This window comes from Giraffa tippelskirchi, chromosome 3 (assembly GCF_054371585.1).
Source record: "Giraffa tippelskirchi isolate mGirTip1 chromosome 3, T2T-mGirTip1v1.2.pri, whole genome shotgun sequence".
In the NCBI taxonomy this organism is placed as follows: Eukaryota; Metazoa; Chordata; class Mammalia; order Artiodactyla; family Giraffidae; genus Giraffa; species Giraffa tippelskirchi.
The window spans coordinates 97,296,341-97,312,254 of NC_137277.1; the positions used below are offsets into that span (position 1 = coordinate 97,296,341).

Genomic DNA, 15,914 nt, shown 5'->3' on the forward strand with positions numbered 1-15,914 from the left:
AATAACCTGGATTTACTAAAGTTAAGATTCTTGGTCTGTTCCACCAGGTATTTTAGTTTAGAAAGTCTTAGGCTTGGTGCAGCTCAGAAAACTTAATTTTAACATTTATCCAGTTGATTTTGATGTAGGAGTTTCTTAAATCACACTTTGAAAACAATTTCCTGACTTTTCCTCATGAACATGTATCAGGTCTGAAAGACATTGAATCCTGAATAGAGTAGAATTATTAAAAAAAAAAAAGAAGAAATCATATTTATCTTAAAAGCTCAGTATACCATTTATCCCCCACTCCAGTACTCTTGCCTGGAAAATCCCATGGACGGAGGAGCCTCGTGGGCTATAGTCCATGGGGTCGCTAAGAGTCGGACACGACTGAGCGACTTCACTTTCCCTTTTCCCTTTCATGCCCTGGAGAAGGAAATGGCAACCCACTCCAGTATTCTTGCCTGGAGAATCCCAGGGACGGCGGAGCCTGGTGGGCTGCCGTCTATGGGGTCACACAGAGTCGGACACGACTGAAGCGACTTAGCAGCAGCAGCAGCAGCAGCAGCATACCATTTATCTAAAATAAGTATTCCAGCCAGCAAGAAGAAGAGGAATAAAACTGCTGCTCTCTGGAGGGCCTTGTAGGAGGGTTGGGTTTTGCTTGAGAGACACAACTCGTATCACCAAGTAATTAGTTGACAGGCATTTTTGGTGATCTCAATCCTGTTCTCATTAGTAATGTGGTTGCCTACCTTGATTCCAGTGAAGACAGTATGTACTGTGTTATTTTGTACTTTGGGGCATGAACTTGCTAATTTCCTTCAACCATGTTATCTGATTATGACTGTTTTTCTAAGACAAATGGCAAGTCTGATGTCAGGAACCATATTTGATTATTTATCTATATTCCTCTACCCAGATACCTGGTAGGGTGCTCGGTCAGTACAGTTTCATGGGCTCACTAACTGCCAAATTAACTTACAATATAATATGGTTGAAAGGCAATAACATGGACTTCATGACTGTAATTAACATGCTTCTAGGCATGGCCATGGAGAAGGGCTTCATGGTAGACTGAATTCAAAATCATTTTGATTATATTCCTCTCCTAGACATACAACACAGAGGATGAAAATGAACTCCTTTAGGCTGCATCTTTGGACATTCTAATAGTGTTGGGAAACATTCTTTCTGTATGGACCCAGCTCTTGTGGGCTCACTTTGTCTGGATTATTTCTGACTTCTTAGGGGTTCCTAAGAGCTGGGGTGGTGCTTCTTACTTCTCTCTTGTTATACTGCTGGCACTGTTAATGGTGAACTCAAGATAGAGCGAGGATTGCGTTAAGTGTTGTCTTCTGACCCTCTGAGGCAGGAGGGGCTCAACGGACTCCATGGTTACTGCAGAAACCCAGAGAGTACCTACTGACTCAAACCATCAGCCTCCAAAAATCTGGCTTTTGCCAGCCCAGAGCTGAGAACAGCTATTCACCACAATGACACCACTGTTTGTGGCTCTGAATACAATTGATATTGTAGAGATAATTTATATCTTAAATTATTTTTATTTTTAGAGTCACTGTCAAATGAGTCCCCACCCATCCTTTTTTCGCCCAGATTCCTCCTTATCCAGGACCCTCCTATGATGGACGCCTCTTAGCAGCACCTACCACCACAGTCCCTACCTGGGCGATGTCTCCTAGGCCAGCACCGCGATGCTGAGCTAAGGCTCCAAGCTCCTTCTCTGCTTTCTTTCTTTCTTCTCTTTTTTCTTTTTAAAGTAATTGACTTTATTTAAAACAAAAACACCAAAACCCAAACCACTTCACCCATTTTTATTTAAACTATTTTAATACAATGAGAAGGACAGTAAGGGCATCTATACGAAGAAATTTTCAAGCAGGTAGTACTGGGCTATGTTTGAACTTCCTATAAACCTTGTTACTTTTGAACCTCAACTGAAATTCTTTGCTCCTACCTGAATGCAATGGCCTGAGGCCTTGAAAAAAATTTTGGTTTTTACATCTTTTTTTTGTTGGTGGTTATTTTTAAAAGGGTCTTTAAAAAGTCTGGAGTCCTAAGAATTCTGCACAGAAATGTAGGCAAACAGAAAGGCAAAGTAACATAAGGCAGTGTTTCAGGCAAATTTATGATAACATAAGGACAGCTTAAAAATGAACATGGTGCTACCTGTCAGTGCACATCCTGTGTTTTTTTAAACCTCAAACATCTGAAAAACAATTTTTTGGCATTTATTACTTTTAACTCCCAGAAGAATCTGCCTTTCCAGAGAAAGGCTCTTAGAATTGTCACTTAGACGTGACAGACAACATCATCCACAGGCTTGTAGGATCTGCTACGAGCATTCAGGATCTGGAAAGGGAAGGGTGAGATGGTGCAAATAATTAGGCAACTCAAACCATTTTGAAAAATGTGCAGAGATCAGGTGAACTACTTTTACTGCCAAGAATTAAAGAGTCTTTTTGAAAATATGGTTCTGCACCAATAATCATCGCGAGAGAATCCAAAGTGTTTTCAAACAAGTAAAATCTGACACAGATAACACATAACACATGGCCAAACAAGCCTCCCTAGATATACACTCCCTTTTTATTCAATGACACCATTGAACCATCAGGGATATTTGAAACAGCCTTATTGAGTTGGATGGAATTGAGCCACAGTGGCTCAGCTCTTTCCTGAGGAGGTCATTTGCAGGAGTAATGAGAGGAGCAGCTTCAGACACTTGTTCCCGGTGAAGTCTAATCATCAATGTATAAAACAATCTCCAGGAGGAAGTTTCTGTTGTTCCACCAAAGCTCGTGATCTTTCTGAAATGGGCAAAAGTCAATGAATCAATGAATGGGCAAAACATAACTGAAAATTTCTATCGTTGCCCTTCTCAACTCTTACAATCTCCTTTCAATACTACAAGTTTTAGCCGAGGGGTCGTTCAGTGGAAGACACGCTAGAGTAAGAAATGGAATCACCTAAGCAATATATCTTTTAATCACACATTTTTTCAGTCATGAGCAGGTGACTATTGTGTCAGTCAGCCACAAGAAACAGAAGGCGCCCTCAGCTGGGAACAGGATTATGAGTCTGAGGAGAGCCGCAGGCATGGAAGAGGGGCTGCCAGGAAAGCAGCACTGCCAGAACCCTGAGTGCGGAGAGGGCAGGGGAATAGACATCAGTCTTTCCCTGCCCTTTGACCTCAGCCAGTGACTCCTATGGGTCAGAGCCACCTGGAAGCCAGAGGGCCAGGCAGCTGATGATGCAGTCAATCCAATCAGCCTCCCAGGGCAAAGGGCAAAGCAGAGAATAGGGTAGAACTGTAGCGCATAGTCGCTCAGTCGTGTCCAGCTCTTTGCGACCCCATGGATATAGCCCACCAGGCTCCTCTGTCGATGGGGATTCTCCAGGCAAGGATACTGGAGTGGGTTATCATGCCCTCCTCTGGGGGATCTTCCCAACTCAGGGATCAAACTGTGTCTCCCACATTGCAGGAGGATTCTTTGCCATCTGGGCCACCAGGGAAGCCCAAGAATACTGGAGTGGGTAGCTTATTCCTTCTCCAGGGGACCTTCCTGACCCAGGAATCGAACTGGGGTCTCCTGTGTTGTAGGTGGATTCTTTACGAGCTGAGCTACCAGGGATGCCCTAGGGTAGAACAGGGATGAAGAAAAACTAACCAGCACAACTACACTTCAGAACAACAACTATACAGTCCATGAAATTCTCCAGGCCGGAATACTGAAGTGGGTAGCCTTTCCCTTCTCCAGGGGATCTTTCCAATCCAGGCATCAAACCCAGGTCTCCCGCATTGCAGGCGGATTCTTTACCAGCTGAGCCACAAGGTAAACGTCAGAACAACAGACCATGACAACAGAGCACAGTGTATATGTTATATATATTTTAAATAAGTTAAATCAGGTATTTATTTCCTTTCTTCACTATAAATCCTCACAATGCATCTTCACTAACAACCTCGCTGAAGAATTCTAAAGCATGCAGCATAGTACTTATCTTTTCCAGTTGGTTTTTGTATTTTCTGCCACACAAGAGTAGAGCATGACACAGATGAACATATTTTCAGACCTCCCTGTCTGCCTGTTGGTCTCTGTTGATACGAATTCACTGCTAGAAAACAGTACAAAGCTGCACATTCTGGTCTTCGCTAGGCAATTAGCATATTCTCCATAATCACTGTTAATGATGTGAAAACTTACTCACTGGTTCTTTATGTTAATATCTCAGAGAGGCTTATAGTCTTGGACTTTGTGTAGGAAATTTTAGTTGACACTAAGTTTCTATGATGAAGAGACAGGTTAAAGTGACCTTTGAGGTATCACTAGTGGGAGCTGCAAAATGGGGTCATAAAGTATTTCAGTGCAAGTTCAGTTCAGTTCAGTTCAGTCGCTCAGTCATGTCCAACTCTTTGCGATCCCGTGAATCGCAGCACGCCAGGCCTCCCTGTCCATCACCAACTCCCGGAGTTTACCCAAACCCATGTCCATCGAGTCGGTGATGCCATCCAACCATCTCATCCTCTGTCATCCACTTCTCCTCCTGCCCCCAATCCTTCCCAGCATTAGGGTCTTTTCCAATGAGTCAACTCTTCGCATGAGGTGGCCAAAGTATTGGAGTTTCAGCTTCAACATCAGACCTTCCAATGAACACCCAGGACTGATCTCCTTTAGGATGGACTGGTTGGATCTCCTTGCAGTCCAAGGGACTCTCAAGAGTCTTCTCCAACACCACAGTTCAAAAACACCAATTCTTCAGAGCTCAGCTTTCTTCACCATACAACTCTCACATCCATACATGACCACTGGAAAAACCATACCCTTGACTAGATGGATCTTTGTTGGCAAGTAACATCTCTGCTTTTAAATATCCTATCTAGGTTGGTCATAACCTTCCTTCCAAGGAGTAAGCGTCTTTTAATTTCATGGCTGCAATCACCATTAGCAGTGATTTTCAGTTGAGTTCAGTTTAGTTGCTCAGTCGTGTCTGACTCTTTGCGACCACATGAATTGCAGCACGCCAGGCCTCTCTGTCCATCACCAGCTCCTGGAGTCTACCCAAACCCATATCCATCTAGTCAGTGATGCCATCCAACCATCTCATCCTCTGTCGTCCACTTCTCCTCCTGCCCCCAATCCTTCCCAGCATTGGGGTCTTTTCCAATGAGTCAACTCTTCACATGAGGTGGCCAAAATATTGGAGTTTCAGCTTCAACATCAGTCTTTCCAATGAACACCCAGTATTGATCTCCTTTAGGATGGATTGATTGGATCTCCTTGCAGTCCAAGGGACTCTCAAGAGTCTTCTCCAACACCACAGTTCAAAAGCATCAATTCTTCGGCTCTCAGCTTTCTTTACCGTCCAACCCTCACATCCATACATGACCGCTGGAAAAACCATAGCCTTGACTAGACGGACTTTTGCTGGCAAAGTAATGTCTCTGCTTTTAAATATGCTATCTATGTTGGCCATAACCTTCCTTCCAAGGAGTAAGTATCTTTTAATTTCATGGCTGCAATCACCATCAGCAGTGATTTTAAGCCCCCAAAAATAAAGTCTGACACTGTTTCCACTGTTTCCCCATCTATTTCCCATGAAGTGATGGGACCAGATGCCATGATCTTAGTTTTCTGAACGTTGAGCTTTAAGCCAACTTTTTCACTCTCCTCTTTCACTTTCATCAAGAGGCTCTTTAATTCTTCTTCACTTTCTGCCGTAAGGGTGGTGTCATCTGCATATATGAGGTTATTGATATTTCTCCCAGCAATCTTGATTCCAGGTTGTGTTTCTTCCAGCCCAGCTGGAAGTTTGTCATGATGTACTCTGCATAGAAGTTAAATAAGCAGGGTGACAATATATAGCCTTGACGCACTCCTTTTCCTCTTTGGAACCAGTCTGTTGTTCCATGTCCACTCTAACTGTTGCTTCCTGACATGCATACAGGTTTCTCAAGAGACAGGTCTTCTTGTCCACAAGAAGGGATTCTTGTCCACACTTTGCTGGAGCAGCCGTGAAGAAATACCCCACGTCCAAGGTAAGAGAAACCCAAGTAAGATGGTAGGTGTTGCGAGAGGGCATTAGAGGGCAGACACACTGAAACTAAAATTACAGAAAACTAGCTAATCTGATCACATGGACCACAGCCTTGTCTATCTCAATGAAACTAAGCCATGCCATGTGGGGCCACCCAAGACGGATGGGTCATGGTGGAGAGGTCTGGCGGAATGTGGTCCACTGGAGAAGGGCATGGCAAACCACTTCAGTATTCTTGCCTTGAGAACCCCATGAACAGTATGAAAAGGCAAAAAGATAGGACACTGAAAGATGAACTCCCCAGGTCAGTAAGTGCCCAATATGCTACTGGAGATCAGTGGAGAAATAACTCCAGAAAGAATGATGGGATGGAGCCAAAGCAGTGATTTTGGAGCCCCAAAAAATAAAGTCTGACACTGTTTCCACTGTTTCCCCATCTATTTCCCATGAAGTGATGGAACCAGATGCCATGATCTTAGTTTTCTGAACGTTGAGCTTTAAGCTAACTTTTTCACTCTCCTCTTTCACTTTCATCAAGAGGCTCTTTAGTTCTTCTTCACTTGCTGCCATAAGGGTGGTGTCATCTGTATATCTGAGGTTATTGATATTTTTCCCAGCAATCTTGATTCCAGCTTGTGTTTCTTCCAGCCCAGCATTTCTCATGATGTACTCTGCATATAAGTTAAAAGAACAGGGTGACAATATTAAGTCTTGACATACTCCTTTTCCTATTTGGAACCAGTCTGTTGTTCCATGTCCAGTTCTAACTGTTGCTTCCTGACCTGCATACAGGTTTCTCAAGAGACAGGTCAGATGGTCTGGTATTCCCATCTCTTTCAGAATTTTCCACAGTTTATTGTGATCCACACAGTCAAAGGCTTTGGCATGGTCAATAAAGCAGAAATAGATGTTTTTCTGGAACTCTCTTGCTTTTTCGATGATCCAGCGGATATTGGCAATTTGATCTCTGGTTCCTCTGCCTTTTCTAAAACCAGCTTGAACATCTGGAAGTTCATGGTTCACGTATTGCTGAAGCCTGGCTTGGAGAATTTTGAGCATTACTTTACTAGCATGTGAGATGAGTGCAATTGTGCATAGTTTGAGCATTCTTTGGCATTGCCTTTCTTTGGGATTGGAACGAAAACTGACCTTTTCCAGTCCTGTGGCCACTGCCAAGTTTTCCAGATTTGCTGGCATATCGAGTGCAGCACTTTCACAGCATCACCTTTGAGGATTTGAAATAGCTCAACTGGAATTCCATCACCTCCACTAGCTTTGTTCATAGTGATGCTTTCTAAGGCCCACTTGACTTCACATTCCAGGATGTCTGGCTCTAGGTGAGTGGTCACACCATCATGATTATCTGGGTCATGAAGATCTTTTTTGTACAGTTCTTCTGTGTATTCTTGCCACCTCTTCTTAATATCTTCTGCTTCTGTTAGGTCCATACCATTTCTGTCCTCTATCGAGCCTATCTTTGCATGAAATGTTCCCTTGGTATCTCTAATTTTCTTGAAGAGATCTCTAGTCTTTCCCAATCTGTTGTTTTCCTCTATTTCTTTGCATTGATCCCTGAGGAAGGCTTTCTTATCTCTCCTTGCTATTCTTTGGAACTCTGCATTCAGATGGGAATATCTTTCCTATTTTCCTTTGCTTTTGGCTTCTCTTCTCCTCCCAGCTATCTGTAAGGTCTCCTCAGACAGCCATTTTGCTTTTTTGCATTTCTTTTCCATGGGGATGGTCTTGATCCCTGTCTCCTGTAGAATGTTACAAACCTCTGTCCATAGTTCATCAGGCACTCTGTGTATCAGACCTAGTGCAAGAATAGCATTTAAAAAATATAGCTCATTGGAAAAATATATAGCAATATTTTCCATATCATGTAAAATCAAGCAACTCCATTACTGAAGAATTTTAATTCCAGTCTCAAGCCAGGGAGCTATTTATTGGGATATTTAAAACAATATGATCAAATCTGGGAGTTTAAGCAGCTTCCATAGTGATGAGCATGGACGTGACTGCCCCACACTGTCTCATTTCCTAACAATGATATCATAGATCACGTATGAGTATATCGTGATAAACCAGAATCCAGCTCATTCCAATAGACCCAGTTAGTCAAATATGTGGGACAGAGACTCTTTGTAACATTCCTCTAAGAATAAGTCTCAATAATGCTGCCTTAGGGAGACATGCTGCCTGTGTGCTAAGTCGCTTCAGTCATGTCTGACTCCTTGAGACCCTGTGGACCATAGCCCATCAGGTTTCTCTGTCCATGGGATTCTCTGGGCAAGAATACTGGAGTGGGTTGCCATTTCCTCCTCCAGGGGATCTTTCTGACTCAGAGATTGAACCTATGTCTCTTCCGTCTCTTGCATTGGCAGGTGGATTCTTTACCATTATGACACGTGGGAAGCTTAGGGAGACAATGAATATGTAGTTGGTATATCATCTTAGAATTTTTATCTGTTTATATGTATTCTGTGAAAAGTTGCTGATCACGACTGGGAAGGTGATCAATTTTGGTTTATTCTCAATCTATCATGAATGGATTTGAAAAATTTTGAGGTCTCTAACATTTAGAAAACAAAATCTACATGAACACATTGTTCGATTTCATTTTAATCCTCAACTTTGTAAATAACACAGAGCAGTTATTTTCATCCCTGTTTTATAGATGAGGAAAAAGAATCCCATATGGCATAAGTGACTTGACCAAATTGCACAAGTGAATGGTGCAGGAACTTGAACTTTGTTCTGACTCCAAGACCCTTATGTTCCTCCCCTTGTATACTATTGAATAAAGATGGAATTTCCGATCCACCAGAAAAAAGGTGTGACTGCTGAGCTGTTTCTCCAGAGGTCGTGTATGTGTCAGGATACAGTCCCACACTCTCCTGGGGCTCCTGGTAAACAATGGCCTACAAGGGTGAGGGCACTGACTAGGTTAGACTGTGGTCTGAAGTAAAGAGGGCTTCCCAGGTGGCACTAATGGTAAAGAACCTGCCTGCCAATGCAGGGGGTGTAAGAGACATGGGCTCGATTCCTGGGTCAGGAAGATCCCCTATGGGAGAGCACAACAACCCACTCCAGTATTCTTGCCTGTAGAATCCTGTGGACAGAGGAGCCTGGCGGGCTACTGTCCATAGGGTCACAAAGAGTCAGACACAACTGAAGTGACTTAGCACGCACTTCAGTTTGAAGTAAAGGTTGAAGGAAAGAAACAGAGGAAGACTGGTGCCCAAACAAGGAAGCACATGAGCAAAAATCATGCTGGAGAAAGTTGTGATCCAGTTGAACAATTCAACACTTTGTGAGCATGTGCTCTGTGCCAGGACCACTGCCAGGAGCTATTTCTGGCACAATCTCTGCTCTTGAGAATCTCACAGTTTAGAAGGGGAGATAACTAGAAGGTAGTGTGACAAATGCAGTATGCAAAGGGTGTTGTGGGAGCCCATGGTTATAAATCCATACTCCAACTACAGCAAAGGAATAAGATTGGGGAAGGGAATTAGGAAATGCTTCCTGCAGAAGGTAAATCAAGGAGCAGAATCTTAAAGTAGAAGTAAGAGTTAGCCAAGCAAGAGAAAGCAAAAGAAAGGACATGTCATGTAAAAAGACAAGGAGGTGAGTGAGAGTGTGGAAGAGTCAAGTGATTAGTACGTCTCTGGTGAGATTGGGATGTGGAAGATGAGGTTGGAGAGACATAGGGCCAGATGATGAAAAGGAGTGAATGCCGGATTAAGTGAGGGATTTGTGCTTTATTCTGCAGACAACACAAGAGGAAGCTGCTTCAGGTTTTGTTTGTAGTTTTTCGTGAACTGTTTATTCAAAGATGCTGCACATATACACTTTTGTATACACACTGAGCTGTTGTTTAGTAGCTAAGTCGTGTCTGATTCTTTTGCTACCCCATGGACTGTAGCCCACTGGGCTCCTCCATTCATGGGATTTCCTGACAAGAATACTGGAGTGGGTTACCATTTCCTACTCCAGGGGATCTTCCTGACCCAAGGATAAACTCGAATCTCTGGTGGCAGGTGGATTCTTTACCACTGAGCCACCGTGGAAGCCCTGGGTTTTCTTTTTAATTGAGACAAATTTCACATGACATAAAACAAACTATTTATTTATTTATCTATTATAATGTGTCTTTTTCTTTCTTCTTTTTGAAATATTTGTTTATTTGCCTGTGTTGGGCCTTAGCTGTGGCCTGTGGGATCTTCGATGATTCATGCAGGTTCTGGAACACGTGGCTTCAGTAATTGTGGCACACAGGCTTAGTTGCCCTGTGGCCTGTGGGATCTTCGTTGATTCATGCAGGTTCTGGAACACGTGGCTTCAGTAATTGTGGCACACAGGCTTAGTTGCCCTGTGGCCTGTGGGACTTTCGTTTCCCAAGCAGCGACTGAACTCAGGTCCCCTGCACTGGAATGTGGATTCTTAACCACTGGACCATCACCACCAGGGAAGTACCAAAGCAAACCATTTTAAAGTTTTGTACATACAATTCAGTGGCATTTAGCACATTTACAATGTTGCGCACCATCATCATTATTTGGTTCCAGAACTTATCATCATCCAAAAGAGAAACCCTGTACCCATTAAGCAATCACTGTCTACTCCACTTTCTCCCCAACCCCTGGCAACCTGTATTTTCTGTTTCTATTGATTTACCTATTCTGGATATGTCATTTAAATGAAGTCATATATTATGTGACCTTATATGTCCAGGTTCTTCCACTTGGTATAATGTTTTTGAGATCCATCCATGTTGTAGTATATATCAGTACCACTTTCCTTTGCATGAAAGTCAAAGTGAAGTCACTCAGTCATGTCTGACCCTTTGCGACTCTGTGGACTATAGCCCTGTAGCCCACCAGCCTCCTCTGTCCATGGGATTTTCCAGGCAAGAATACTGGAGTGGGTTGCCATTTTCTTCTCCAGGGAATCTTCCCGACCAGGGATCGAACTCAGGTCTTCCACATTGCAGGCAGACTCTTTACCCTTTGAACCTCAAGGGAATCCCCACTTTGCATGGATGGATACTATTCCATTGTACAGATATATCACAACATATTTATCTATTTAAGACTTGATGGAAGTTTGGATTATTTCCATTTTTTTGCCATTGTGAGTGGTGCTGCACTGAACATTTATGTACCCATTTTTGTTTGAATACCTGTTTTCAATTCTCTGATTGTATAATTAAGAGTGGAATAGCTGGGCCATACCGTAATTCTATGCTTAACTTTTTGAGGAACTGAAAATTGTTTCCCACCATGATTGTACTATTTGACATTCCATTGGCAACGTAAGTTGATTCCAATTTCTCCACAGCCACTCCAACACTTGTTATTTTCCATTTAAAAAAAATTATAACCATCCCACTGGGTGTGAAATGATGTCTTATTATCGTTTTGATTTGTATTTCCCTAATGATTGGTGATCTAGTTGAGTATCTTTTCACGTCCTTGTTGACCATTTGTATATCTTCTTTAGAGTATTGTCTATTCAAGTCCTCTACCTATATTTTAATGGATTGCCTTCTTGTTGTTGAGTTGTCAGAACTTTTTATGTATTTTGGTGATAGACTCTTACTAAAGATAGGATTTGAAAATATTTGCTCCCTTTTTGTGTGTTATCTTTTCACTCTCTTGATATCTTCACTATCTTGATAGTATCTTTTGATGCACAAACACTAACTTTTTATAAAGTCTAATTAATTTTGTTACTGTTGTACTTTGCAGTTTTTTGGTGTCATATCTAAGATCCATTGCCAAATCCAAGGTCGATAAGATTTTTCCCTAAGGTTTCTTCTGAGAATGTAATAGTTTTAGCTCTTACATTTAGGTCTTAGATCCATTTTAATTTTTGCATACGGTATGATGGTGTCCATCTTTGTAAGAAATCAATTCACTGTATATTAATCCATTTATACTTCACTCTCAGTTCTAGTCTGTTGATCATATGACTATGCTTTCATCAGTACCACACAATTTCAATTGCTGCTGCCTTTGTGGCAGTTTTGAAAGTGGGAAATATGAGTCATTCACCTTTACTTTCATTTTTTCAGATGATTTTGACTATTGCAATTCTGTATACATTTTAAGGTCAACGTTTTTATGTTTGCAAAAAAATGCTCTTGGGATTTTGATAAGGATTGCATTGAATCTGTACATTAATTTTGTGGAATATTATTCTCCAAGTTTCCTTTAATTCTTTGTCCATGATATCCTTAATCCCTTTCAGCATATTAAATGTAGTTTATTGAAAATCTTTGTCTAGCAAGTCCAATGCTTGTGATTCCATGGGGACAGCATCTATTAATTCCCTCCCCCCCCAGTGAGTGGCCATGTTTTCTTGTTTCTTTTTTAAAATTAATTAATTTATTTTTTAATTGAAGAATAATTGCTTTACAGAATTTTCTTGTTTTCTGTCAAACCTCAACAGTAATCAGCGGTAGGTATACATATATGCCCTCCCTTTTGAACCTCCCTCCCATCTCCCTTCCCATACCCTCCCTCTAGGTTGATACAGAGCCCCTGTTTGAGTTTCCTGAGCCATATAGCATATTCCCATTGACTATCTATTTTACATATGGTAATATAAGTTTTCATGTTACTCTTTCCATACATCTCACCCTTTCTTCCCCTCTCCTCATGTCCATAAGTCTGTTCTCTATGTATGTTTCTCCATTGTGACCCTGTAAATAAATTCTTTGGTACCATTTTCTAGATTCCATATATATGTGTTAGAATATGATATTTATCTTTCTCTTTCTGACTTACTTCAATCTGTATAGTAGACTCTAGTTTCATCCACCTGATCAGAACTGGCTCACATGCGTTCCTTTTTATGGCTGAATAATATTCCATTCTTTATATGTACCACTACTTCATTATCCATTCATCTGTCAATGGACATCTAGGTTGCTTCCATGTTCTAGCTATTGTAAATAGTGCTGCAGTGAACAATGGGATACATGTGCCTCTTTCAATTTTGGTTTCCTCAAGATATATGCCTAGGAGTGGGAAAGTGGGTCATATGGTGGTTTTATTCCTATTTTTTTAAGGAATCTCCATACCGTCTTCCACAGTGGCTGTATCAATTTACATCCCCATCAACAGTGCAAGAGTGTTCCCTTTTCTCCACACCCTCTCCAGCATTTATTGTTTGTAGACTTTTTGATGAGGGCTATTCTGACTGGTGTGAGGTGATATCTCATTGTAGTTTTGATTTGCATTTCTCTAATAATGAGTGATGTTGAACATCTTTTCATGTGTTTGTTAGCCATCTGTATGTCTTCTTTGGAGAAATGTCTGTTTAGGTCTTTTCCCCACTTTTTGATTGAGTTTTTTGTTTTTCTGGTATTGAGTTGTATGAGCTGCTTGTATATTTTGGAAATTAATCCTTTGTCCTTTGTTTCATTAGCTATTATTTTCTTCCATTCTGAGGGTTGTTTTCACCTTGCTTATAGTTTCCTTTGCTGTGCAAAAGCTTTTAAGTTTAATCAGGTCCCACTTGTTTACTTTTATTTCCATCACTCTAGGAGGTGGGTCATAGAGGATCTTGCTTTGATTTATGTCATTGAGTGTTCTGCCTATGTTTTCTCCTAAGAGTTTTATAGTTTCTGGTCTTACATTTAGGTCTTAATCCATTTTGGGTTTATCTTTGCGTATGGTGCTAGGAGGTATTCTAATTTCGTTCTTTTACATGGAGCTGTCCAGTTTTCCCAGCACCATTTATTGAAGAGGCTGTCTTTGCCCCACTGTGTATTCTTGCTTCCTTGGTCAAAAATAAGGTACCCATAGGTGCATGGGTTTATTTCTGGACTTTCTATCTTGCTCCATTGGTCTATATTTCTGTTTTTGTCACTACCATACTGTCTTGATGACTGCACCTTTGTAGTATAATCTGAAGTCAAGAAGGCTGATTTCTTCAGCTCGATTCTTTTTCTCAAAACTGTGTTGGCTATTCAGGGTCTTTTGTGTTTCCATATGAATTGTGAAATTTTTTGTTTTAGTTCTGTGAAAAATCCTATTGGTAATTTGATAGGGATCACATTGGATCTGTAGATGGTATTTGGTAGTATATTCATTTTCACAATATTGATTCTTCCTACCCAGGAACATGAAATATCTCTCCATCTGTTTATGTCATCTTTGATTTCTTTCATTTGTGTCATAATTTTCTGTGTACAGTTCTTTTGTCTCCTTAGGTAAGTTTATTCCTAGATATTTAATTCTTTTGGTTTCAATGGTGAATGAGATTGCTTCCTTAATTTCTCTTTCTGATTTTTCATGGTTAGTATATAGAAAGGCAAGTGACTTCTGTGTATTGATTTTGTATCCTGCAACTTTGCTAAATTCACTGATTAGCTCTAGTAATTTTCTGATACTATCTTTAGTGTTTTCTATGTACAGTATCATGTCATCTGCAAACAGTGAGAGCTTTACTTCTTTTGTGATCTGGATTCCTTTTATTTCTTTTTCTTCTTTGATTGCTGTAGCTAAGAGTTCCAACTATGTTGAATAATGGTGAAAGTGGACACCTTTGTGTTGTTCCTGATCTTAGGGAGAATGCTTTCAGTTTTTCACCATTGAGAATAATGTTTGCTGTAGGTTTACCATATATGGCCTCTACTATGTTGAGGCAGGTTCCTTCTATGCCCATTTTTTGAAGAGCTTTAATCATAAATGGGTGCTGAATTTTGTCAAAGGCTTTTTCTGTATTTTTTGAGATTATCATATGGTTTTTATTTTTCAGTTTGTTAATACGGTGTATCACATTGATTGATTTATGTATATTGAAGAATCCTTGCATCCCTGGAATAAACCCAATTTGATCATGGTGTATGAGCTTTTTGATGTGCTGCTGAATTCTGTTTGCTAAGATTTTGTTGAGGATTTTTGCATCTATGTTCAGCAGTGATATTGGCCTGTAGTGTTCTTTTTTGTGTGTTGTCTTTGTCTGGTTTTGGTATCAGGGTGATGGTGGCCTCATAGAATGAGTTTGGAAGTGCTCCTTCCTCTGTAATTTTTTGAAAGAGTTTTAGAAGGATAGTCATTAGCTCCTCTCTAAATGTTTAATAGAATTCTCCTGTGAGGCCATCTGGTCCTGGCCTTTTTTGGAGGGAAGATTTTGTTCACAGTTTCAATTTCAGTGCTTGTAATTGGGTTGTTCATAATTTCTATTTCTTCCTGGTTCAGTCTTGGAAGAATGAACTTTTCTAAGAATCTGTTCATTTCTTCCAGGTTATCCACTTTATTGCCATATAGTTGTTCATAATAATTTCTTATAATCCTTTGTATTTCTGCATTGTCTGTTGTAACCTCTCCTTTTTCATTTCTAATTTTGTTGATTTGATTCTTCTCTGTTTTTTTCTTGATGAGTCTGGCTAAAGGTTTGTCAATTTTGTTTATCGTCTCAAAGAACAAGCTTTTAGTTTTATTAATCTTTACTATTGTTTCTTTCATTTCTTTTTCACTTATTTCTGCTCTTATCTTTATGATATCTTTCCTTCTACTAATTTTTTTTGTCCTTCTTTTTCCAGTTGTTTTAGGTGTAAAGTTAGGTTATCTATTCTATTTTTTCTTGTTTCTTTCGGTGGGACTGTATTTCTGTAAACTTCTCTCTTAGAATTGCTTTTGCTGCATCCCATAGGTTATGAGTTGTTGTGTTTTCATTGTCATTTGTTTGTAGAAATTTTTTGATTTCCCTTTTGATTTCTTCAGTAACCTGTTGGTTATTTAGAAATGTGTTGTTTAATCTCCATGTGTTTGTGTTTCTTACACTTTTTTTTCTTGTAATTGAAATCTAATCTCAAAGTGTGTGTTCAAAGAAGATGCTTGATATGATTTCAATTTTCT

General features: G+C 40.4%; 1 protein-coding gene across 1 annotated transcript in view; it reads right to left on the bottom strand.

Moving 5' to 3' along the window:
- Window positions 1–2,572: 2,572 nt before the first annotated feature.
- LOC145540764 (uncharacterized) overlaps window positions 2,573–15,914 on the bottom strand; it is a 170,072-nt gene continuing 156,730 nt past the window's right edge. The window contains exon 5 of the transcript XR_014078536.1: window positions 2,573–2,813. The gene's annotated coding sequence lies outside the window, so the exon portion shown is untranslated. The remainder of the gene's footprint in view (window positions 2,814–15,914) is intronic.